The 25,825-nt window shown below is 34.9% G+C and overlaps 1 pseudogene across 1 annotated transcript; it reads left to right on the top strand.

Moving 5' to 3' along the window:
* The first annotated feature begins 11,083 nt into the window (after positions 1-11,083).
* Positions 11,084-14,239, top strand: LOC143593186 (nuclear/nucleolar GTPase 2-like; annotated as a pseudogene). The gene is made up of 11 exons (XR_013146055.1): positions 11,084-11,324; positions 11,896-12,029; positions 12,107-12,236; positions 12,357-12,517; positions 12,620-12,745; positions 12,828-12,932; positions 13,022-13,150; positions 13,233-13,373; positions 13,456-13,556; positions 13,655-13,712; positions 13,814-14,239. The product of XR_013146055.1 is annotated as a nuclear/nucleolar GTPase 2-like (transcript).
* The last annotated feature ends 11,586 nt before the right edge of the window (positions 14,240-25,825 follow it).

The following is a 25,825-nucleotide window of genomic DNA, read 5'->3' as shown; positions in this document are numbered from 1 at the left end:
AAAGTACTAACAGCTGTAATTATCAATATTAATAGAAATTTCATACAAGAACAGTCACAAACATGATTCATACAATTTGATTAATCATTCAAGCATAGCAATTTATCATGCAAACATTCAAAGTGAGTAACATAGATCATCATTAAGCATCTCACTTAAGCACACATCCTAAATCAAACCTCATCAGCATTTATCATACCTAGGTATTTTAACAGAAAATGAAACCTGGTCTTATCTAAAGGTTTGGTGAACAAATCAGCAAAATTATCAGATGTGTCTACCCTTTTCATTTCTATTCGCCCTTTTTTTCCTGACAATCCCTAATGAAATGATGTCTAATTTCAATGTGCTTAGTCTTAGAATGTTGGATTGGATTCTTAACAATAAACATAGCAGCAATATTCTCAATTAAGATAGGAGTAAGTAAGAAATTCAGACCATAGTCCAGCAGTTGATTTTGAATCCACAGAACCTGTGCACAGCAAGTAGATGCAGCAATGTATTCAGCTTCAGCAGTTGAGATAGACACTGTAGTCTATTTCTTGCATTGCGATGACACCAACTTGTTCCCTAAAAACTGGCAGCATCCTGAGGTTGATTTCCTACTCATGTTGCAACCATCATAGTCACTGTTAGTGTAGGCCATCAATTCAAAAGAAGGGTTCTTTGGATACCAAATTCCCAAATCTGGTTTTCCTTTCAAGTATCTGAAAATCCTCTTAACTGCTAGCATGTGTGAAAGCTTGGGGTTAGCTTGAAATCTTGCACGGACACACACAGCAAACATAATATCTGGTCTAGATGCTGTAAGATACATCAGTGATCATATCTTGGCCCTATACTCATGCTGGTCCACTGGCTCCCCCTTTTCATTAGGTACGATTTTCTCATGTGTATCCATTGGTATGGACACTTTCTTGAAGTCTTGGCACTTGAATTTGTTAAGAATCTCTTGTACGTATTTGGATTCATTTATGAAGATGCCCTCAGCTTTCTGTTGCACTTGAAGTCCAAGGAAGAAATTCATTTCTCCCATTGAGCTCATCTTGTATTTGGACTTCATTACTTGCTCAAAATCTTTGCACATCTGTTCATTTGTTGAGCCAAAAATAATGTCATCCACATACACTTGCAGTAGTAGCAGGTCTTTGTTCCTTCTTTTGTAAAAAAGAGTTTTGTCAATTGCTCCTCTGCAGAAACCATTCTCCAACAAATGATTTGACAACTCATCATACCAAGCTCTTAGTGCTTGATGTAATCCATACAGTGCCTTGTTGAGCTTGTAAACTTTGTTGGGGTGCATAGGATCTTCAAATCCAAGAGGTTGTGTGACATAAACCTCTTCATCAATTTTCCGATTCAAGAATGCAGACTTTACATCCAATTGATAGACTTTTGTATTCATGGATGCTGCATAAGCCAGAAAAATTCTGATTGCTTCTAGTCTTGCAACTAGAGCAAAATCTTCTTCAAAGTCCACTCCTTCCTCTTGTAAGCATCCTAGAGCTACCAGTCTTGCTATGTTCTTGATGACTATTCCTCTTTCATCCTTCTTATTCCTAAAAACCCACTTGGTGCCAATAGCATACTTGCCTTTGGGCTTGTCAACCAAATCCCAAACATGTAAGTCTCTGAATTGGGCTAATTCTTCCTGCATAGCTTCTACCCAGCTGTTGTCTTTCAAAGCTTGATTGATATTCTTTGGTTCAACTTGGGATAAGAAGCAGGCATATAAGCAGATATTTGCCTTCTCAGAAGAACTTCTAGTCACTTTCTCATGCAAGTCTCCTATTATGTTTTCTGCTGGATGATTTCTTTCAACAGAAGTGGTTTGTACAACTTGTTGTGCAGATACTTCTGTATCAAGATTTGTCATGTTTAACACAGCAGGATCATCTTCAATTCTCATTTGGGTCTCTTCATTAGCTTGAGCTTGATTTATTTCTGATGAAGATGCTTCATTTGACCCAAATTACAGAGAGTCAAACAAAGACTGGAACCTTTCTTCAAATTTGTTTGTCCTGTCAGTTTGATCAGGTTCCTGATTTTGGATTGGTTCACTCTCCACTTCACTTGGCCCTTCATTGGAAACTTCCACTGCATTATCTTGTCCATTTGTGCCATCTTCAGCAGCTTGAAGGTTGTTCCTTTCAAAGTTAAATCTATTTGACTCAGGAGCAACAGATGACCATAGCTTGTCCAGATCAACTTGTCTTTGTTTTTCTTTATCTTCAAAGCTGGTTCTGTACATGCTATCATCCATATCTTCACTGTAGATTTTGAATGATTTGATCATCTTTTCCAAGTCAAATAGCCACTTGGGTCCTTCAACATTGTTGAAATGGTTTTCATTGAAAATTATATCAGAAGATTCAACCACCACCATGTGCTCCTTCACATAAACTCTGTAAGCCTTTGAATGAGATGAATAGCCCACAAAGAAGCATTCCAGAGATTTGGACTGGAATTTGTTCAAATAGTCCTTTGTGTTCAAGAGTGAGCATCTGCATCCAAAAGGCTTTAAGAACTTCACATAAGGCTTTCTTTTAAAGATAACCTCATATGGAGTCTTATTTTGAGCCTTGTTCAAGAGAACCCTGTTCTGCACATAACATGCAGTGTTGATTGCTTCTGCCCAGAAGGTGACTGGAAGATTTGCATCAGCAATCATGGTCCTTGCAGCTTCAATTAATGTTCTGTTCCTTCTTTCTGCAACACCATTTTGTTTAGGGGTTCTGGGAGCACTGAATTGTTGAAAGATACCCTTAGAAGTGCATAATTCCTCCATGATTCCATTTCTGAACTCTGTCCCATTATCACTTCTAATGACCTTAACCTTCTTCTCAATTTGATTTTCCATTTTTAGCACATTCATTCTTATCAACTCTGCAGTTTCATCTTTGCTTCCCATAAAGTATACCCAAGTAAACTTTGAATAGTCATTAGTTATCACCAAGCAGTATCTTTTCTTCCCAATACTTGGAACACTTACAGGACCAAACAGATCCATGTGTAGCAATTCCAAGACCTCATCAATAGTATTTATCATTTTACTTTTATGTGAGGATTTGTGTTGCTTCCCTTTTAGGCATGATGTGCATTTTTCTTCCAATTTGAACTCTCTTGTGGGAAGGCCAACAACATGTTCACCTTTTACAAGCTTGTTCATGTTCTTTAAGTTCACATGACACATCTTCCTATGCCATAGCCTAGTTTCATTCTTAGTTGCTTTTAAAACAAAGCACGAATCACCTCTTGAAGTTGAATTGTTCATTCTCAGTTCATAGAGGTTGCCATTTCATGGAGCCATCATCATGATCATGTCAGTTGGAATAACAAATTCAGGCTTCAAGATCAGGCAGTGTTCATCATTGAATGCCACTTTATATCCTTTGTCACGGACTTGAGAAATGCTTAGCAAGTTGTATTGCAGTCTTTTAACATGCAGCACATTCTCAAAGGATACTTTGCCACTTGTGAGTGTTCCTCTCCCTACAATCTTCCCTCCATTTTCATCACTCCCAAAGGCAACTGGCCCTTCATATTTCTTTTCATAGTTGATTAAAACATTCTTGTCACAAGTCATGTGCCTGGAACATCCACTGTCCATATACCATGAGTCATTCTTGATCCAGGACTGTTCCTGCACATACATACAAACAATCAGTTTGAATCTGATTTACAAACTTCAGCAGTTTGTAATTTAGTGTCAGTTGAAGATTCATCAGGAGTTGGAAGTGGAACTGGAGGTGGGTCTTCATACACAATTTCACAATCTTCATCTGTGTCTGAATCTGACCCATTCTTCATTGCTTGTGATTTGATAATTTCCTTTGTCTGCTCAATCACACAAGTTTTCCTTTCAATGACCTCCACCTTTGTCTTCCACTGGAACCCTCTTGGTTCAAACCCCTATTTCAACAGAAACTTTGCATCACCATTGAGAACTCCAGGTCTGAATTTTCCCTTTCCTTTATCAATTGACCTTTTGTTCTTCTGAGCTATACTTGGCTCTTTCTCATTTGCCTTAATTTTCAAAATTGCCTTTGAGTCTCTTTTCAAGAATCTTCTTTTGTTCCACTGAACCAGATGGTTTTCTGTTTCCACTCAAGTAATTCTGATACATCTCTTTGTAGCTCTTCATGTCAAATCCACTCACTACATCAGGAATCTCAAAAATGTCCTCCATGATCCAACAAGAATCAGTGTGATGTCCATATGCATAACATTTCTTGCACCACACCTTGGCATAACTTCCCATATCTTCAAGCAGTTGCTTATCTTTGATTTTGTCACTTGGCTTGGGAAAGTTAAAACCTTATGAGGTCTTTGGACACAAGGTGTTTGAGAAATCCATCTTAATTGGTTCACTGATGTTAATTGTTTGTGGATATTTTTCTTTCACAAAAAAACTTTTCTTCAGATTTGATGGAATTCTTGAAGAGCTACTTTCTTCTTATCTTGAGTATCTTCTTGTTGGCACATAATCAACATCCCCAATATCAAATAATTCATGATTAGAGAAAACTGGGTAAATTGGTGGATGTGACTGATCATAAGTGGATTTCACAATCTCCTCTGCTCTATTCCTGATCTTAGTTTGTGGTCTTGCACAGATGTCAAATACCACATGCTCTCTTTTTATTTTCTCATAGTGCCTTTTCAACTTTGGAGTCATTGGTGGTAGAAGAGGAATCTTGTCACTTTTCTTTTTGTTTGTTCTCTTCTTCTTCTTCCCTTTTGATGAATTAGAGCTCCCACAACTACAATTACTTTCTTCACTAGAGTACTCACTCCACTTCTTCTTCTCACCTTCAATTCTTTCATTTTCCTGAGTCTCTTGTTTCTCACATTGCTTTATAGAAAATTCTCCATCTTTGTCTATCACAACATCAGCATACTGTTTGACAAATTCAGTCTTATCATCAAAGACACTCTTAAACTGTTTAAGATACTCACTTCTATTTTCTTTGTTTACCTTCAGTGGGTAGCTGTCACAAAAAGGTGGTGGCACCTTTTTATACTTCTCCTCTTCAGACATTTTGTCCACATAGCCCACAAGGTTTCCGGTAGAAATGAGATTCTTCAAGAAGTCCATCTGTATCAATAATTCAGTATTCTTCAGTTTTTCTTCAGCATACATCTTCTTTAACCCTTCAATCTCAATAGTCATTCTGGATTGGGTTTGGTATGCCATCATGCAATCATCTTCCAACCCCTTGATTTGGCTTTCGTAGGTTGCTTCACTTTCTGCATATACATTCAAGAACACTTCCTTTCTTCCACACTCAGACTTCCATTTCCCAATCTCCTAATTTAATTCATCAATTGTAATAAGTAAATCAGAAACTAAGATATCAGATTTTACCTGAGAGTTAGAAGATTCAGCTTGGTCATGCACTTTTGCCATGAATGCCACATTTGCCTTTTTCCATTTCAGCTGCATGATTACTCCAGTCAAATTCCCCATCCTGTTGCACCCTTGTAGCAGCTACATTTCCCTGATCTCTCTGCTGGTTCACAGTGTTTTGATGTGGTCTATTTTGATTTGGGTGAACTTGCATCTGATTGTTTCTCTGTGGTTGAAATGTTTGTTGTTGGGTTCTATTCTGATTTTTATAGGGATTCTGGTTGGCTATCTGATTCCTTTACTGCTGAAAGTTTTGGTTGTGGTTTTGATAGACTTGATTCTGGTTAACTTGATTACCTTTTTGTCTTGGTAGGTTGCATTCCCTAGCAAAGTGTCCTGGTTGTTGACAGTTGAAACAGATGGCTTTGGATTTGTCAAATCTAATTCTTTCATTGGGTCCATTGAAACTGGTTTTGCCAGTTCTGTTGTACAACCTCTTGCTTCTTAAAACCAACATAGCTTCTTGCCATTTGATGTCCATATCTTCTAAATCATCAGCATCTATCTGTTCTAAGTCTTCTTGCACGATGCTTGTGTTTATCAGATTCTTGGCCACAAAGGCATGGTATGACTCGGTGAACATTGAGAATAATGCCTGGTAATCTGTTCCTTGAGTTGGATTGTGTTGTGTGAAAATAGGTTGCCCATTTCCTGTAGATTGATTGTCATCTTCAATCAGCTGCACATTGAATCTTGACCGACTGTTGCAAGATGAGTTTGTCTCTGATGGTTCCTCAATGATAGGCTGTTGATTCTTGATCGAGAGGTTGCCCATTGGTGCTACAAGAGCATTGTTCATTTGAAAACTTGGTTTGTCCTCTCGAATCATGTGATTTTCAATCATTTCATGCTCAGCAGCCTTGAGGAAGGCTATCACATCATCTAACTTGACTTTTGGAAAGTTGGCCTTCTCTTTGATGAACTTGCTGGCAGTGTACCACTCACCAGATAGAGATGATAGAAGTTTCTTGTTCAGGTCAAAATCAGAAATCTGAAGGTCAGTTGTTCTGATTTCATTCACAATCATCATGAACCTTTGCAGAACAGACTTTAGCCTTTCTCCATCTTTGAACTTGAATCTGTCAAGCTGCTGTTTCAATCTGTCTTTCTTGATGTCTCTCAGTTCTGTATTCCCCTCAAACATTTCAATGACTGCATCGTACATGCCCTTTGTAGTCTTGTGGTGATTTACGGTTGTCAGAATTTCCCAAGAAAGCCCTAATTTCAGCATAGACAGAGCTTTGTCATCCCTCTTCTTCATTTTCAGCTCAATAGTTCCGTTGTTGTTTGGAGCTGTGGAAGGAACGTAGTTTCCTTCAGTAATAGACATCCACAACTCTGGGTCATGGTAGTTCACACCCGCTTCAAACGGCACTTTCCATTTTATGAAGTTTTCTTGTCCGAGTAGCCTTGGAATCTTATTAGTTGAGACTTCTTGATCCTCCATATCAGCAGATCTGGAGTTTGTAGTAGTGAAAACAGACTAAAGCTTCTTCATAACCTTCTGTCCCGTGGCCTTCAGCGAGCTTACTCAAGCTCTGATACCACTTGTAGGGACCGTGAATCAGGTGAAACCTCGAAAGGTTGAAAAGAACACACCGACTCTGTTAACCCTAAAGGCCTATTGAATATCCCGGCGGAATCAGGATATCCAATAAGTGGGAACGAAGGAGTGACAAAATAACAGACACGAAACGTAAATGAATATTCAATAAGAGCGATTTCAAGACAAAGATTCACTGTATTAAATGATTCATTAATGAAACAGTGAAAGGAATGTCTAGGGTTTCGTGTGACGGTGGCGGCTGTACGAAGAAAAACAAAAAGAATATTCTTTAGAATGTTTTTCGTATTCAGTGTGTCCCAGCCTGTGTCCCAGCCTTTATATTAAATGATTCATTAATGAAACAGTGAAAGGAATGTCTAGGGTTTCGTGTGACGGCGGCGGCTGTACGAAGAAAAACAAAAAGAATATTCTTTAGAATGTTTTTCGTATTCAGTGTGTCCCAGCCTGTGTATTCCGTTTGGAAATCCGTGCCTAAAATGGAAACCTAGGGCCCTATTTATAGACCCTGACATTCCTTCTAGAACTTGCTAATTATTACATAATGAAACACAAAATAATACAAGTGTTGAATCCTCGAGCAAGATAACAGTCTTGCTCGAGCAAGCTCACTATGCTAGGTATGCTCGATGAGTATCCTCGAGCATACTTTACTTAGAATATTTTCTCTTTCGGAGAATCTATTCTCTTCCAGTGATCTTCATTCTTCTTGACTTGTCCACGCTTTGCTCGAACTTGTCCATCGAGCAAGCTCATTCTTCTTGATGTCTTTAGCTTTTCTTATTCAGCAATCTTTATCATGCTAGGATGTAAATCTTGCTCGGGAACTGAACTGTGCTCGAAGTCCTTGCTTTGATCACTTGACATCTTCTTATTACATCCATGCTTGTCACCATGTGCTCGATCTTCCTGTGCTCGTAACACTTGGTTGAAACTTGTATGATCAAGTTGTTTGCTCGATTGGCAATCCATGCTTGATAGAAGAATACTCTTGCTCGTTGAAGTGTAGCTTGCTCGAAGCCTTAACATTTAGAAGAATCAACCATTTAAGGTTCTGAAGACCTTGCTCAAAGTAGTAAAAATCATGCTCGATAGTCTAAGCTTGCTCGAAGTCCATACTTAGCCGTTTCCTGAGGAGGTTAAGAAGATTCCAATCTTCCTTATCAAAAATCCGACCCAACAGGGAGTTTGTTGAAACACGAAATGTATATTTGCTTAGATGCCACAAGACAAGTACTATCCAAGGGGGAGAGTGTAAAAGCATGAAATGTGTAGTTCTTAGGTCTTGTTTATTTGTGTCAAGATAACATGTGATGTTGAATTGTGAATTGTACGTTAATGTCTAACACAAACAACTTATGCGTCGCTTAAGTCCCAAACAAGCCTATAAATAGGTTGTTTGGTCATTGTGTTCATTAGTCCTTCTGACCTTCTGGTTGAGTTGGTCCATGTTGTACCTGACATTTATAATGTCACATCTTATGTACTTATCACTACTATCGATGAATAAACAAGGAGATTAAAGAGAAGTTTTTGTGTTTTTCACTTTGTTATGATTTTCGCTCATAGCTTCGTAGGGTAGATTCATCGTGGATGCTCTTACACGTCACTCTGAAGACTCATCCTGGACTTTTAATTGTTATCAGAGCCTTGTGGCTCATGATCTACCTAGAAAAGCTCAAAAACGTTTCTTTTCTACACATTTTTTTTATCATTCCAGATGATGTAGCCATTCAAACCTCACCAAAACTTCTTATATTGTCAGATACTTGGTGTTGAACAACATATTCAAAAATCAGATCATTTCATCATCGTTTTCCACTACGAAAAAAATGCCATTTAGTGGCACACATTTTCTATGGCATTTAGCTTTTGTGCCATTATTTAAGGTTTAATGACACTTTGTGTATGCCAAATTTGACTGGCATACACTTTTATTGGCATTTAGCATTTGTGTCACTGAAATTTAGGTTTTAATGGCACTTTGTGTATGTTATATTTGCTTGACACATATTTTTAGTAACATTTAATATTTGTGCTACTAAAATTTAAGTACTTATTGTCACTTAATTACGTATTATGTATGACATATTTTCAAAGTGGCATTTAGAACATGCGTATTTCATAATTTCATGATCAAGAGTTGTTTAGATTTTATGTATAATCTTTAACACCATAATAGTTGAGTAAAATTTTCAATCAGCCACTGCCACATAAGTTTGTGCTTATATATACTCTTTAACCCATTAATCGAAGTCGAATAAAATATTCAACCAGCCATTATCACATAAATTTGCAATTAATGTTAAATACAAATTAGTACACCAATTAAGTGCAAACTGAGAGAAGATTTAACCATTTAGAGGAAAAACTAATAGAACATAAAAATGATTAAATACTTAAACTTACAAATTAATTAATATAAATCAAGTAAGGAACATCCTATAGTTGATACACTAAGGCTGTTCTTTATGGTGTGGGGCATCGAATCCCCTCCACAGTGCCACGTCATCACCACGGGACTTCGAAGCCCGCCCCGCTACGGTTTAAAGCCCCTTGGATGCCCCAATATGCATATATATACATATATATATGTATGTGTGTGTGAGAGATGGAGAAAGAGGGCCTACCTTTTCCCTCTTCTATGTCGGCCGTTCCAAGGGCGACCACCCCCCTTCCGCGCCCCCATATACCCCGTCCCTCGGTGGTGTTCGGCGCCCTCCGCGCCCCATAACAAGGGGTCTAATGATTAATCAACTACATTAGAAATAGAGACCTATTGTGACCCGAAATGAAATCAATAATTTATTAAAAGTGTTGTGTTTTCACCCAAACTCATTTGGCTCACCATTCATTTTGACATGAACCCAATTTGACCCCAACTCATTTTGACCTATTACCCAACCAGACTCGCATGTTTTTTCCAGGCTTTCTATACTATGTGAGTTTTCAATGCTCATATCTCCAACTACAACAAGTAATAAGCCTAGAATTCACTTTTGAAAATATAATTGTCAAATTGCATACCAACAACAAATGTCATGGAAGCCACGAGGCTCAAACAACCATCATTAATAAATTGAATTATATAATGTTAATAAATCCAAAAACATACCTATTTTTAACTGTTTATATATTAGGGGAAGATCATGTCTCCCACTTATACTCGTGCGTATGTTTCATGATTTGATTCATTTATATTTCATAATATCATAAGACTTGATAAATATCAGATTTGACAAAGTTTGATAGTTTAGACTTTAGCGATGTTTGGTGCTTTAGTTACATGATTAAGCGATTGTTAAATAACATTATCACAACAACAAATCTGTAACCAATAACCAAAATCAAAATCATTCATATTACATGTTCTGTTTCAATCAACAAGAACGAGATATTACACAGTCATTTGGTCGAACACGTTGTGTGCACACAATAATATGAATACATAATCCAAAATTCAGATTCAATAGCAATATCAAAAAGGCAAATTATAGCTTGAATCCAACATATCTAAAGTCCAACAGACCTGATATTCGAACAGACTTGATTAATCTAGCAGAACACTTGAATCAACAAGGTTGAAGCACCAATTGATCCAATTGGTCCTGGTTGAATTAAGTTATGCGGTTTGAGAGTGGAGAGGGAAACTAAAACTGTTGAGGTAATTGCCGCTGATCTTCAATATTGGATTGAGAGAGTAGGAGCTGAAAATTTTAGTTTGCCAAATTGCCGCCATGGGATGAATGTTGCTGATAGGTAAGTTTAAAACCCCTAAGGGGGTGTTTGGTAGAGGGAATTGAGGGGTGAGAAATGGAATTGGAAAGAATTCTCTTGTTTGTTTATGAAAGAAAGAGGTGAGAAATGGAAATAAACCATTTCCATTTCTCTGATTTTGTTTCTCTAAAAAAAGCGGAGAATTGGATTTCTAGGGTTTCATTTCTCCCATTTTCCTCCTTTTCCTTTCAAACTCTTTCTTTTCTCTCCGTGTATAGAACTCAGGAACACAGCGGCAGTCACCTGACATCCATCAGCATCGCCGCCGTACCGTGTATAGAAAGCCTAAACAATCATCAGCTGCTGCTTACCGAACTGCAGGCTTCGTAAAAATGGTGAAGAAGACGAAAGAGAAGTCTGTGAACGTGTCAGGTAAGCCGAAGCATTCTCTAGACGTCAACCGGAATGCCGCCGGAAACAAAAACAAAAGCGGCCGTACTTCCGCCACCGTGCGGCGTCTTAAGATGTACAATACAAAGCCGAAACGTGACGCCAAAGGAAACATTCTAAAACATGATCTGCAGTCAAAGGAGCTGCCGTCTACTCGTATTCAGCCTGATCGCCGCTGGTTTGGTACGTGATGTTTTAATTTATGTTAGATTGTAGATTATTGTGTTGGTTAGGTTTATAGTTAGTTAAGACTAATGGATGAGTTCATTATGTTATACTGTATATTTTCCTTCGGTTATATTAACCAATCAATTGGGTTAATTTGGCTAGTTTTTTGGTTTTCGGTTTCGTTAATTTTGGTTGATCAAAGTACATGAAGTGGAGGTATAAATACATGAAATTGAGGCATTAATACATGAAATTGAGGCATAAATACATGAAATTGAGACATAAATACATGAACTTCAGGCATAAATACATGAAATAGAGATATAAAAGCTAGAAATATATGAATGGTTTGTTTCAGTTAATTTCAGCTAACCGAGGGTACAAAAAAATCTGTAACCAGTTTTTGGTTTCGGTTAACAGTTCGGTTATTGCTCACCCCTAATATTTTCTGTTAGTTATTTTAGACTGGGTATTTTCTGTTAGACTATAGACGGTGTTAATTAAGACTGATGGATGAGTTATTGAAACATGAGATGAAGCTGATCTTACATTGTCTTATTAAATATTCTTCTGGTTAACACTGTAGGTAACACTAGGGTTGTAAATCAGAAAGAGCTTGAGTTCTTTCGAGAAGAGTTGCAAACTCGGCTATCAAATAATTATAATGTGATTATAAAAGAGAGAAAGTTGCCTATGTCACTTTTGAATGATCATCAGAAGGTAAGTCAGATTTGAGATGCTTTAGGATGTGATCATATATTTAGTGCAATTTTGATGTTTTTTTATATAATTTGAAGCAAGCAAGAGTTCACCTTCTTGACACTGAGTCATTTGCTGATGCATTTGGGCCAAAAGGGAAGAGGAAACGTCCAAAACTAATGGTGTCTGATTATGAATCATTAGTAAAGAGGGCTGATGGTTTTCATGGTAATTTAGTTTTGTCTAGTTTTGAGAGTTCAATTGTTGTTTTTGCTATAACTGTCTCTAGTGAATCACTGAATCGCTAACTGTTTAAATCTTGTATTAATATGTGTGCCAACTTTGTAGATGCATTTGAAGAAAAATGTGGTGGTGTTGATCCGACAGATGAAAATGTGGATGGATTTAGGGATCTAGTTCGCCACACAATGTTTGAAAAGGGTCAAAGTAAACGTATATGGGGTGAGCTTTACAAAGTCATCGACTCTTCAGATGTTTTATCCAGGTTAGTGGTGTGCCAACTCCTTTTATGTTACAGTCAAATGCTTATGTAATTATCTTTGATTCTTTTCTTTATATGCATAATGTTTTTGAGGGAATGAATTGATAAGTGGTACACATGTTTTTGATTACAGGTGTTGGATGCTAGGGATCCTCAAGGTACTAGATGTTATCATCTTGAGAAGCATTTAAAAGAGCATTGCAAACACAAACACATGATTTTACTGTTAAACAAGGTAACTGTGATCTATTTCTGTAACTAAGGTCTTTTTAACAAGGTAACCATGATCATTAAATTTTTTACTCGCATTTGTGCAGTGTGATTTGACCCCACCATGGGTCACAAAAGGATGGCTTAGGGTACTGTCTAAAGAATATCCTACTCTCGCGTTTCATGCCAGCATTACTAAGTCTTATGGCAAGGTATGCTAATTGTTATTAACTCATATGTATATGCATGATTTCTGCCATTTTAGTTTCTGTTTGATGATCTTTTGTTAAATTGCTTACAGAATTCCCTTCTATCGGTGTTGAGACAATTTTCACGCTTAAAAAGTGACAAGCAAGCTATATCGGTTGGATTTGTTGGGTACCCAAATGTTGGAAAGTCGTCAATAATTAACACGTTGCGTACGAAAAATGTAAGTTCATTATTTCTTTTTTTCTAAGCATGTGGAGGTCTTAACCGAACTTGATTATATTTTTTTGTTTTCTTTTATGAAGGTCTGTAAGGTTGCTCCAATTCCTGGAGAGACGAAAGTTTGGCAATATATAACACTTACAAAAAAGATATTCTTGATCGATTGTCCTGGTGTTGTTTATGGAAGCGGTGATACAGAAACTGATATTGTTTTAAAGGGCGTGGTATGTGAATTTTAACTTTTATCATAATAACAATTCACTTTCATTTCAAAGATTTTGCTTATGCTTAGTGTGTTATTTGCAGGTTCGAGTCACGAATTTGCATGATGCCACATAACACATTGGTGAAGTGTTGAACCGTGTCAAGAAAGAACACCTTGAAAGAGCATACAAGATAAAACAGTGGTATGCCTTATTTTTCTGATATATTTGTCTCATAAAGAAGTATTAGTATTTTTAGAATTGCAAATTCAATCTAAATTTTATCTGATTTTATGTCACAGGGAAGATGAGAATGACTTTCTGGTTCAGTTATGCAAATTAACAGGCAAACTTCTAAGGGTAACTTTTTCTCTCTATTCTCCAATGGGTTAAACATGTGAAAGTAATTTGCTTTATTCAAAATGAGTATTGTGATATATGTTTTATGTTTGAATATACAGGGAGGTGAACCTGATTTGATGACTGCAGCAAAAATGGTTTTACATGATTGGCAGAGGGGTAAGATACCCTTTTTTGTTCCACCTCCAAAGCAAGACGGACCAGAAGAAGCTGATGTGGCGAAGGAAGATGTGGTGGTTGACGAGGACAAAGATTTAGCAGCAAAAAGAAGCATTGAAGACATTATTTCCTCACAGCAGCTAAAAGATGTTCCTTTTCAAGAGGATCTGTTTACTGAGAATGAGCTAAAGGGGGATGCTGCAAATGAAGTGTGATCATAGGTTTCGGTTTTCTTGCATAGGTTTTTTTGGTAATTTTATCTGGTTTTAATGATCTGTTTTACTTTTTGGGCTATTTATGCACTGGCTGTTGTAACCAATTTATGCACCTTTGAGAGTGATACTTGACTAAAATTTTGTTTTATGTGTTAGAACAAGTTTATATTCAATTGAACTATAACAAACAAATGCTCCTGAATAGTTTGATTATAAATTATTATTATAGAAGGATTTGTGGAATTAAGGGACTGTGCTATACAGGCGTTTAATGTACATGTTTTTCCAGTCACATAAGTTGTTTCACTTGTATACGGGTGTTTAAAGTTGAGTATTTCTATGCAAATGGGCGTGATGATTCCCTTGTAAATGAGCGTTCGTCCTTGCTTGTCCTGGTAATAATAAAGTTGGTTCCTTCTAGAGATGGTCAAAAAAACCGGTTGGGGAACCGGTTTGCCGGTTTAAACCGGAAACCGGTTTTTACGAAAACCGGTTTTTTAAAAACCGGTTTGACCGGTTTACAAACCGCCGGTTCGTATTTCGGTTACAAGTTTTAGATCCAAAACCGGTTAACGAACCGGTTAATGGAAAAACCGGTTTTTTTTAAAACCGGTTATTATGAAAAAAACCGGTTATTAACCGGTTATTTTAAAAAAAAACCGGTTTAACCGGTTATTAACCGGTTCTAACCGGTTTCTAAACCGGTCCTAACCGGTTAGACCGGTTAGGGTTTTGACATACAAAAACCGGTTATTAACCGGTCCGGTTATTAACCGAACCGGTTTTTTTCCGGGCAAAAAAAAACCGGTCCGGTTAATAACCGAACCGGTTTTTAAAAAAAAACCGATTTGTGCACCTCTAGTTCCTTCTAGCCTCACCCATAAAAACATATAGAATAAACATAGAATAAATGTATGACAACGTTGTCTCGCTATATTAAAAGCTCCATTATTGTCCATATTCAATTTTTTTGAAACGGCTACCTAACTTAACAGAATCAATATATCAAGATGCCTCAAGATTCCATGTGGAGGGACTGCTACTCATTTCTAGAAAAACAATCGCTCATTCGCTCTTCATTCATAGTTTATTTGAATTCAAGTAATGGATATTATGAGTTTTTGTCTGCAGAATCTGTTCTGGATTATAGTGGGTGTACTGGACTGGAGTCACTTCATCTATTAGCTTTAACTCCAAAGACGAATCAAGATCTTTAGCTTTAACTCCAACATGGGCCGTTGCTATAGTTTTGACAGTTTTAGTCATTGTCTCTTTGACAGCGGAGCGATCAATTCATCATTTGGTCAAGGTATGTTCATTCATCGGTCATCCTGCTTTCTTACTCCTCAAATGAAAGCATCTTCATGACATAATAGTTAATATGCTCTTCTGCGTGCCAGTGGTTAAAGAAAGTGAACCGCAAACCACTGCTTGCTGCTGTGGAGAATATGAAAGAAGGTAATTGGTATATTAATCAATGCATATTTTGGTTGGAATTTATGCATCTTTTTATATGTTTTTTATTTTTTAATAAATATTTGTTATGAAAAAAATACTTGTGCTAATGATAAAGTTGATATAATTCTCTGTTTATTTCCTATGTACCAAACAAGAGAAATGATTCTCAGCTATATTTCTCTACTGAAATCTCTGTACTACCAAACAGAACAGTCAATTCTCATTCTCCAGACCAATTCCCTTTCTCTGCAATTCCATTTCTCTATTCCATTTCTCTACAATTCCATTCTCTGTACCAAACACCCCCTAATTTCAAATCAGATTGATAGTTCTTTGAATTAGTTCCTAAAAGAAATTAGAATTTGCACCTAATCGTTCTTAAAAAAATCATTTCATCAAAAAACAAATTAACAGTATATAAAAATAAATTAAGAGGGAATTTTGGATAGAGGGGGAATTTCAATGAGTCCCAAAATTGAAAAATTTATGGAGGGAGTTTTAGATTAACTTGAGAAGAAATTAGGAAAATTTATGATAATTGGCTGATAAAATAATGTAAATGTTGACTTCGGTCTTGTAACCGAGATATAATATGTATCACAAAATGTAAACTTAAAACTTATACAAAACAAAATTTGTGTTTCTAGTATCATTAATATATTTTGTATTAACCTGAGACGAATAAGGAGTTATGATGGGTCATAGTAATAAAGGAGCAATAAGTGCCTTAATATGTCGCTTAGATCCAATTTTACTAGAAATCACTATATTTAATCATGGGCCCAGTGTGATTAACCATTATTTAACCTGCATTAACTAAGCTTGACCATGATTCATTGTCAATGCACCCATGCTATCATCAATGACCCTACTAAACTAGCAATATCTGATTGACCCTTAATGATGTTAACCAACTAGTATTGACCCTCAATCATACTTAGCTTTAATTTTACCTAAAGTTCACTAATTCTTCGTATTTCTTGATTTGCACATACTTGATCATAATTACCCAATGTTGACCGCTAATTGATCCAACTACCATCATTTACCCATCACCGACTATCATTAACCATATTTGACATGTTGAGTATCATTAGTCAATAGTAGCAATAATAACATACTTTTATGTATAACTAAGTGACAAGCCATTTGTACATTTTTAGTAATTTTAGACTTTGGAGCTTCTTTGATCAATATATGTTTATTTTGTTGCTTGATTCAATGTGTACTCTAATTTCTCTAAATGTTTTATGAAATGTGTCAATATACTTGTGTTGTAGTTATTTGCTTTGTTGGTCATTGAGTGGGTTACATACTGATTGTTGGATGATTTCATTCAGTACAGTCTTGGAAATTAAGTTACCTTCAGTTCTTAACCGAGGAGCGACCTGAATTCCAAGACCAGCCTATCTACATGTAGAGTTGTACAAAAAAAAAAAAAAAAAAGACCGGTTAACCAAAAACCAAACTGGACCGTTTTGTTTCTAAAACCAGTTTCCGTTTCCCAATCTGAACTAAACCACTGGTTCGTATAGCGGTTTGGTATTTCATAATCAAACCAGTTTTTTTGTCTTCAACCGGTTAAAACGGTTTTAAACCGAACGTTCTATGCATAAACCGGTTTCTAAACCGAACCGGTTTGGGCCAAAACGGTTTTGAACATGCAAAACCCAAACCGGTTCGGTTTGAAACAGGTTAAGCTTTTTGTACACTATAATTTTTTATAAATGTCTGATGAAACGTGTCAATAAACTTGTGTTATAGTCATTTGCTTTGTTGGTCATTAAGTGGGTTACATACTGACTATTACATGATTTCAATGTAGTGTGGGAGATTTAGTTACCTTCAGTCCTTAATCAAGGAGCGACCTGAATCCAAAGACCAACCTATCTACATGAGTGATACAACATTCAATACTTACAGTAAATTTTAAAGATGACATAGTATAAAAGATGAATATTTAACTATTATTTTAATTAGCAATTTTTGTTAAGAGTTATAAAAAGCAAGCATATAAATCGATCTTAAGTAAATAAAGCTAAAACATGAAAAACCAAATTTATTTTTTTATAACTAAAAATTAATTCTAATATTAAAATATAAGTTGATGCTATAAATAATTAAATTTTAATTTTAAAAATATCTAATTTAGTTCTATTTAGGTTCATTAAATCACTATCTCTATAAATTATACTAATTTTCTTCTTAGAATAATTCAACTTTTTAATACCAAAATGGTTCTCTCAAATAAATTGACTTATATTCTATCTCCCAATAAATTTTCCCCCAAATTGATTTCCCGCATCTAGGGTTTATCAAATTTCCAATCCTACTGATAAACGGCGCACAACCATCCTTTAATATTGTCGTCGACAGGTTTGGTTTTTCAAGAATAGCCAAAACCATAGAGTGAAGAAATACCGCACCATATGGAACTGTGTGGTTCTCATTCGTTTGGAAGGTATTTTTCTAAGAATTGATGGCTGTTGGAGATCTTAACGTAATATACATAATAATGTCAGATTTCTCTTTCTTGATTCATTTTGATTTTAATTCTTTTGGGATAATATTCATTTGGTACATCTAGGGCCATGGTGGTAGAAAATCACTAAACAGTTATGTTTAATCGTTGCAAAATCAAATTGAGGTAATAAGAAATTATAGATTGTTGCACAATCAAATTGATGTAATATTCGTTGTTACTTATAAAATACGGGTGCAAATGATCCGAGGGACCTACGAGCTACATGAGAGAGGCTCATGAAAAAGTTTGATCAAGTCAAGCTTAAAAGAGCCTGAGCCCGAGCTTCTAAATGTAAGCTCGTTTAATAAGAGCCCGAGTTTCACTTATCTAGCTCGAGCCAAGTCACGGGCCTATTGTTTATATAAAATATGCATATATTATATATACACAATAATTATAAATATACAAAATTAATTAATAAATAGTAAACGAGTTGAGCTCGAGCTCTGTGTGCGTTGAATGAGCCGACCTCGAGTCTAGCCGAGCTCGGGCTTGACTCGTTTGCACCCCTGAAAATCACTAAACAATCAAAGTTCAAGATTTAGAAAATACTTTTCAGAACTAATTAATTAATTTTTCTCTTGTTTTTTACCTTTTCAGTTTCTGTTGATATAGCTTTCAACAACCAGCATGTTCCATCACTTTAACTCCACTGAAACGGATGATGTGGGCACAATGAAGGTAACATGGTTTAAATAATCATAATTTTGCACTAAAAAAGAAATTTTCATGTTTAACAGGCTAGATGAATCTTCAGTTATCAGTTGCTCTATCTTCATACCAGAATTTATATCGTTACAATATGCTATTCGATCTGCAATTTTCAGGTATTAAACGAAGCTCATCTTTCACCTTTAAAAAGGTTTCTTGAGTTTAAAATTACCTTTGTTTGAGACAAGTTCATGATAAAGGTACTGTACTAGGTTAAAGAAATGGGGATTTTTATGTTATTTTATTTGTTGAATATGAAGACTTGGTAAATATGCTCAAATTTATTTATGTAATCAAACTTTGCTCCATCACAATTCTTTATCACTTAATTATCATCAACAAGAATTCATAATGATAATACTAATTACTTAAACTTTTAGTTGTTACTTTTTAATTATTTTGCAATGTTAAATGGATGTGCTTATGTTGTAATCTTGGCATTAAATTGATCAGCCAAAACTTTTCATTTTGCAAGGCAAGAAAGGCGATTGGATAATTGATTTCTAAATTTTTGTTGACATTGTAATTAAGGTAATATGTTGGTTTTGTATCTATTTGTTAGGTGTTGGGGCTAGTTAAATCTTAATATGTTGCTATTTGCTACAATTGTTAGTGTTTTGCAATCTTTAAAAAGTTAATTTTTTAATGGTAGTATAGTATACTGAATTGTTAGTGTTAAATTGCTATATACATAAATTCTGCATGATATTAAAATTACCGATATCTCACCGTGGTAACCGACATCTCAAACATCGGTCCTTGATCGATATTCGATATTTTTCCGTATTAACTGCATAGCCAAGAATAGTGACTTTCATAAGCAAGATAACTTGTAGATTTTTTTTTCTAAATCATTACTAATGCTTGTTTATATGGTTGATGATGACAGCGTAGATATTATGAGAAGTTTTGGAGCTACGTTGTATAAAGTGAAATTCTCACTAGAAAGAACGTTTAGATTCATCGTGTAAACATTTAGAATTTGATATATGTTACTTATTGCACAACTTTTGTCTAGCATTTGGAATCTGTTTCGGATTGAACTTATTATTGAAGTTATAATATTATGGTTTATATATTTACATTTTTATCAAAATTTTATTTTATATTTTGTATTGTAAAGCATGTAATTTTTGTGATAAAATTATGTATCACAAAAAATGTTGTATATATTTAAATAGAAATAGTTTTTACACACAATTTATCACAAATTTATATTTAAATTGTAGAAAAAAAGGTGCCACTAAAACTAGTATGAATACGTAACTAAGATTACCTTTTAAAAGCACAAAAATTATGTCACAAAAGTTTTTTTTTATATTGTGGCAAAAAAATAAGTGTCACTAAAAGCCTAAAACCTTTGTGCGGCAGATAGAGAAAGTGCCACTAAAAGGCTTTAGCGTCACCGCTTCTAGTGACACTTTTTTTGGGTGCCGCACATTCTAAAAGAGGTCTTTAGTGGCACTTTTTTTTAGTGACACTTTTTGTATTTCACTATATGACATTTTTTTTGTAATGTTCCCACAAAATTTTGTCAAAAACCTTCATTGCAACTTATGCGCCACATAAGTTACACGGCGCATAACATATGCGCCGCATAACTTCTTTTGACAAACATATACAGCGGGTATATCAAATATTAAACATTTATGCCGTATAACTCCTCTTCACATCACTTACATGTTGAAATGTCAAAGTATAAGTAGTTATCTGCTTGTAAGATCATTTGGTTCATATATACATATGCGTTGCATACAAGACTTACACGTGGAGATATGAACATACATGCTATCGTCTCTTATATACTATAAATACTTGTACAATGAGTATGTAAGATCTTTAACTTGGAGAGAAGACATTGGATTAATGTACTTGTTGGTGTTCTCATATGATTGGATTGATGGATCAAATACAATGAGTTTTAAAAGGATAATAAAGGTGTATTTGGGGATTCATCATTAATGAGTGGATGTGAGAAATGGAATGAGATAGCAGTGGATTGAAGATTTTGAGGAACTTATGAAAGATAGAGGACTTAATTCTAAAGCCGATGGGAGTAGACTTAAATGCCAAATCTAAAAGAGATAATCTGAAAAGTCAAATCATTTAAGGAAGATCGGGAAAGCATAATGTCAAAAGAGTCGTTTATCTTGACGATTGAGTTTATTGCTTAGATTCCACATGACCAAGCACTATCCTAGGGGGAGATTATTAGAGCATGAAATGCCTAGTTCTTAGGTCTTGTATAGTTAGATCAAGATAGCATGTGATGTTAAATTGTGAATTCTACGTTAATGTCTAACACAAACAACTTATGCGGCGCATAATTGCATAAGTTATGCACCGCATAACATATGCGCCGCATAAGTCCCAAACAAGCCTATAAATAGGTTGTTTGGTCATGTGTTTATTTGTTCTTCTGACCTTGTGGTTGAGTTGGTCCATGTTGTACCTAATATTGATATTTTCACATCTTATGTACTTATCATTGCTATCAATGAATAGATAAGGAGATTAAAGAGATGATTTCGAGTTTTTCACTTTGTTATGATTTCTGCTCATAGCATCGTAGGGTAGATCTAGTCGTGGATGTTTGTCCACGTCACTCTAAAGACCCATCCTGGATTTTTACAAGTTTCTAAGAAAATCTTCTGATGATGAATAGCAATTAAATATGGTTGTTATCAATTTGGTTGATCAAGTGAAAGATCAAGACAAGAAGGTTATGGATTCAGATTCAGATTCAGATTCAGAAGAACATCTTATCTCAAGTTCGGGTGCTGATCAAAAGAATATTGTTGCATGTATGGCAAAACTCGAAGAGGTTAGTTCTTTCTTTGTAAATTCATCTGAATCAATAAGCTTAAATTCGTCTTTTAATGATGAGTCTGATGAGTCAAATATGTCTGAAAGTATTTCATGAGTTGAGAATCTCTCAAAATTAGTTGGATTTCGTAACCAAAATCTAACTTAAGTTATCAAAATTGCTGCTTTAAGAGATAATTGTAGGGTCTTGCTTGAAAATGAGAAACAATATAAATTGAAAATTGATGCTTTAAATAATGAAAATCATGACTTAAAAGCTAATGTTTCAATCAAGCAAGAAGCGACAAATTATCAGCTTGACGAGATTGTCAAAGGTAGAACCAAGAATACCGGGCTTCAAAATGAAATTTCAGAATTCAAAAGAAAACTTGATAATTTTAAGAATTCAGCATTTCTCTTGAAAAAGATTACTAATATATAAGTAATGTTTATCCTCAATGAACGAAACATGGTATTGGCTATGTTGAGGTTCCTCATCCGTTAGGTCATAATTATACCAACATGCATGACATAGAGAATTTACAGGAAGTGGATATTTCATATCCGTTATCTGTTGATCCTCATATTAAGGGAATTTTGGTAAAATCTGTAATAGAGAAGAATGTTATTCATTACAAGAAATCTAAGAAAAGTGATGAAAAGCCAATTCCAAAAGTTCACTATAAAAGTAATCATGTGTTTACCAAGAGTGTTGATGGTATCATTATTAAGGATTTGTTTGAGTCAGTTATGATTCATAAGAATAAAAACATTCCATTGGAAAATCATATTCTTTGTGAACCACAAAATTTTGAGAATGCAATTATAATTTCAAGTTACATCAAAGAAAATGGAAAAGAAGGAAGTTTCTGAGAAGGTTGTGAAATCATTTTCTAAACCTAGTGTTGATGTATGGAATTGGAAGGTTTATAAGCTGAAAGCTGTTGATGAGCTTATTGCTGATAAGTTATTTCCTTTAGCTCTTGTTAAACCTGAATGTGTTGAAAAGGTTTATGATTGTGGTAAACTGTATCTCATGAGTCTGTCGCATCAGTGATTCCTTGTGGGGAAATTAAGAAGTTAAAATCAAAACCCCAAAAGGAATCTCTACCAATTTTGTTTCAACAAAACAAGGTTGTTAAGTCAACTGGTTTTGATATGTTGAGAAACTTTGAAAATTGTTCAAATCTTGAGTTTCTTAAACAAAATATTATGTAAAATAAATTGTTTCAAAGTGTGAAACTGGTTCATCTTCTTAACCTAAAGTTTCATCAACAAGACCTACTTAATTTTTTAAATTTGTTGAAACGAGAACTTGTTTTTATTGTGGTGTACGAGGTCATGTTGCATTTCATTGTGAAACTAGGGTTCTTGTAAATAAGAAACTTTTAAATGAGGTTAAACCAACCTTGGTTAAAAGTATTTGACAAGGAAACTAGTTGAGAACTCATGTCAAGATAAACAAGTGATAGATTTAATACAAAAGGTTATTGTCAGTTGTAAGAAAATTTAGTTTGATTATGTGTGTGAATCAAACAACAAACAAATTGAAAATGCTAAATATGTTTGTGATAAATTTAAGAATGATGTGAAAAAGATACTTCCTAAAGCAGTTGATGAAACGTTTGTTGATTCAAAATTGTTAACTAAAGCAAACACAACTTTGACTTTTAGAAAATTTCCAAAGTCACATTAACTTGAAAAAGAATCATAAGAAAAAGATTTTTAAGCTTTTATCTGATGAAAATTATATTGATTTCCATGTTGATAACTTACAATCATGGAAACCAAAAGTTTCTATTAATGTTTCAAAGGTTATGAAAGTGGTAACTAAGGATAAACCCAAGAATGAGTCTTGGGTTACCTTACAATCATGGAAACCAAAAGTTTCTATTAATGGTTCAAACTGATCTTTTTCATTTACTTGTGCAGAGTTCATTCAAGTTTATTAATGATAAAAGATGGATTGTTGATAGTTGATGTTCTCGACCCATTACTGGTAATCTTAATCTCCTAACCAAAGTGATATATATTCATGGAGGTTATGTAGCCTTTGCAGGTAATAATGGTGGTCATATAACCAAAGAGGGTTAAGTGTCCAATGGGAAGATTACATTTGAGAAGGTTAATTTTTGTGATAAGGTTCATAATCTGCAGAGCTTCACAGATCTGTGATAAGAATTTTACAACCTTATTAATGGATACATAATGTGTAATCTTGAAGCCTAGTTTTGTTTTTCCCGAAGACATGATTGTTATGAGATCACCTCGATGGAATGACTTCTATGTGCTAGACATGGCATCTATAGTATCTTCTTCTTCAACATCAATATGTTTTATCTCTAAAGCTACCGAGAAAGAGTCGTTTTTATGACATAGAATTATGGGTCACCTTCATCTCTACAAGATGAATTATTTGTTAAAGAATGATTTGGTTGAAGGTTTTTCTCAAAAAGGTTTTAAATATGACCGATAGCTGTGTCTGGTGCAAGAAAGGGAAACAAAAGAAGAAATATCACATGTTGAAGCTGATCAACTCCATTTACACTCCGCTGGAAAGTCTTCACATGGATTTATTTGGTCAAGCAAGTGTTGGGGGAGATTTGTATTGTCTAGTCATTACTGATGACTGCTCAAGTTATTCATGGGCGATGTTTATGAGCACGAAAGATCAAACTATAGGTTTGGTGTAGAAACTCAATACTAAGATCGAATCACTTTACAAATTAAAAGTGAGACGAATTCGAAGTGATAATGCCACAAAATTCAGAAATAGTATCATGGAGTTTTTATGTGTCCAAAGAGCTATTCATTTATAAGTTCAGTGCTCTTTATGTGCCACAAAAAAATGGATTTACTGAGCGGAACAGTTGAACAATTATTGAAGTAGCTAGAACCATGCTTGCTATTCCAAATTGCCTGCTCAATTCTAGAATAAGGGTGTCAACACTGCTTGCAACATGTTGAATCGGGTGCCCTTGTATAATGCTTCTCAACAACCGAAAGACGAATCTTCATTTTCTAGAGCCATTTAGGTGCCCTTGTATAATGCTTAAATGACATGCGGGAAAGTGTTAAGAAAAAGCTACTAAATGTTATTTTCTTGCGTCTTCTTCGCCTAAGAAAAGGGTTTTTAATCTTTCTTCAAGGTGTGTTAAAGAGTGGTATGATATTGATTGTCAACGATACATCACACCTCCTTCTAGCAAGGGAGCTAATTGGATGTTGGATTATGATGGGTTGGTTTAATTCATTCACCCATTTGGTTGAGGTACTGAACGAAGACTTCGATCGTGCTTATTTGGAAAATTAATTTCTTCATTTTACAAGTTTTTATTCAAATCTTCATTCTATTTTAGTACCTAATCAAGTTGATACTATAGAAGTGTTGTCTGATTCTTCTGATGATAATGGCGACTTTGAATATTCGACCTCAGAACCATTTGTTGAAGATCAAGAGTCTAATGAGGCTGTTGGAGGTGAAGCTTCCACTCCTTTAACAGAACAAGCGGCTGATTTTAACTTCACCAACTTACAAGACAATGTTAAAGTTCCTGAGCATCCTACTCTTCATTTACATTCTTATCATCCCTAGAAGATGTAACATCTCGGATTTTTCGTATTCATATTCGTTTACATTTAACCCGACTCGGGAACATTATTCGGATCTATATCATTAATAAAATCCTTCAATTATAAGTATTTAGGATTCGTATTTCCATTTTATACTCTTCATGTTCTTAAAGTTGTTCATTCTTTGTTTAAGCTTTAAAATAATCAATTTTAAAATAGTTAGGCCAAATAAACGGGATAAAACAGTTAGGCCATCATCAACAATAAGTAATCATCCTTATATATATGTATATATATATATATATATATATAAACATCCTTATAATTATATATAATCATCCTTATAATTATATATAAACATCCTTATAATTCTATACATACATATATCATCCAAGTAATAACATCAGGGTCGAGCAAACGTACAACTCAAACACGTAACATCAGGGTCGAGCAAACGTACAACCCAAACACGTAACATCAACGCATGCAAACACAAAGTAGGCATACGCAACATCAGTAGTCGAAACGACTACAACATCGCCAAATATAGGCCAAACAATAATGTACATATATATATATATATATATTTAACATCCCAAGGCCTACCATATACTAGCAAGCCTATATAAAATCGTTTAAAAAAAACATTTCATCAAGTAAAAAAAACA

This window comes from Bidens hawaiensis, unplaced genomic scaffold (assembly GCF_021521415.1).
Source record: "Bidens hawaiensis isolate Kalapana, Puna unplaced genomic scaffold, B.hawaiensis_p1.1 tig00041796_1, whole genome shotgun sequence".
Lineage (NCBI taxonomy): Eukaryota > Viridiplantae > Streptophyta > Magnoliopsida > Asterales > Asteraceae > Bidens > Bidens hawaiensis.
Note: the sequence above shows the minus strand (reverse complement) of the source record. Positions and strands in the feature narration are given on the sequence as shown.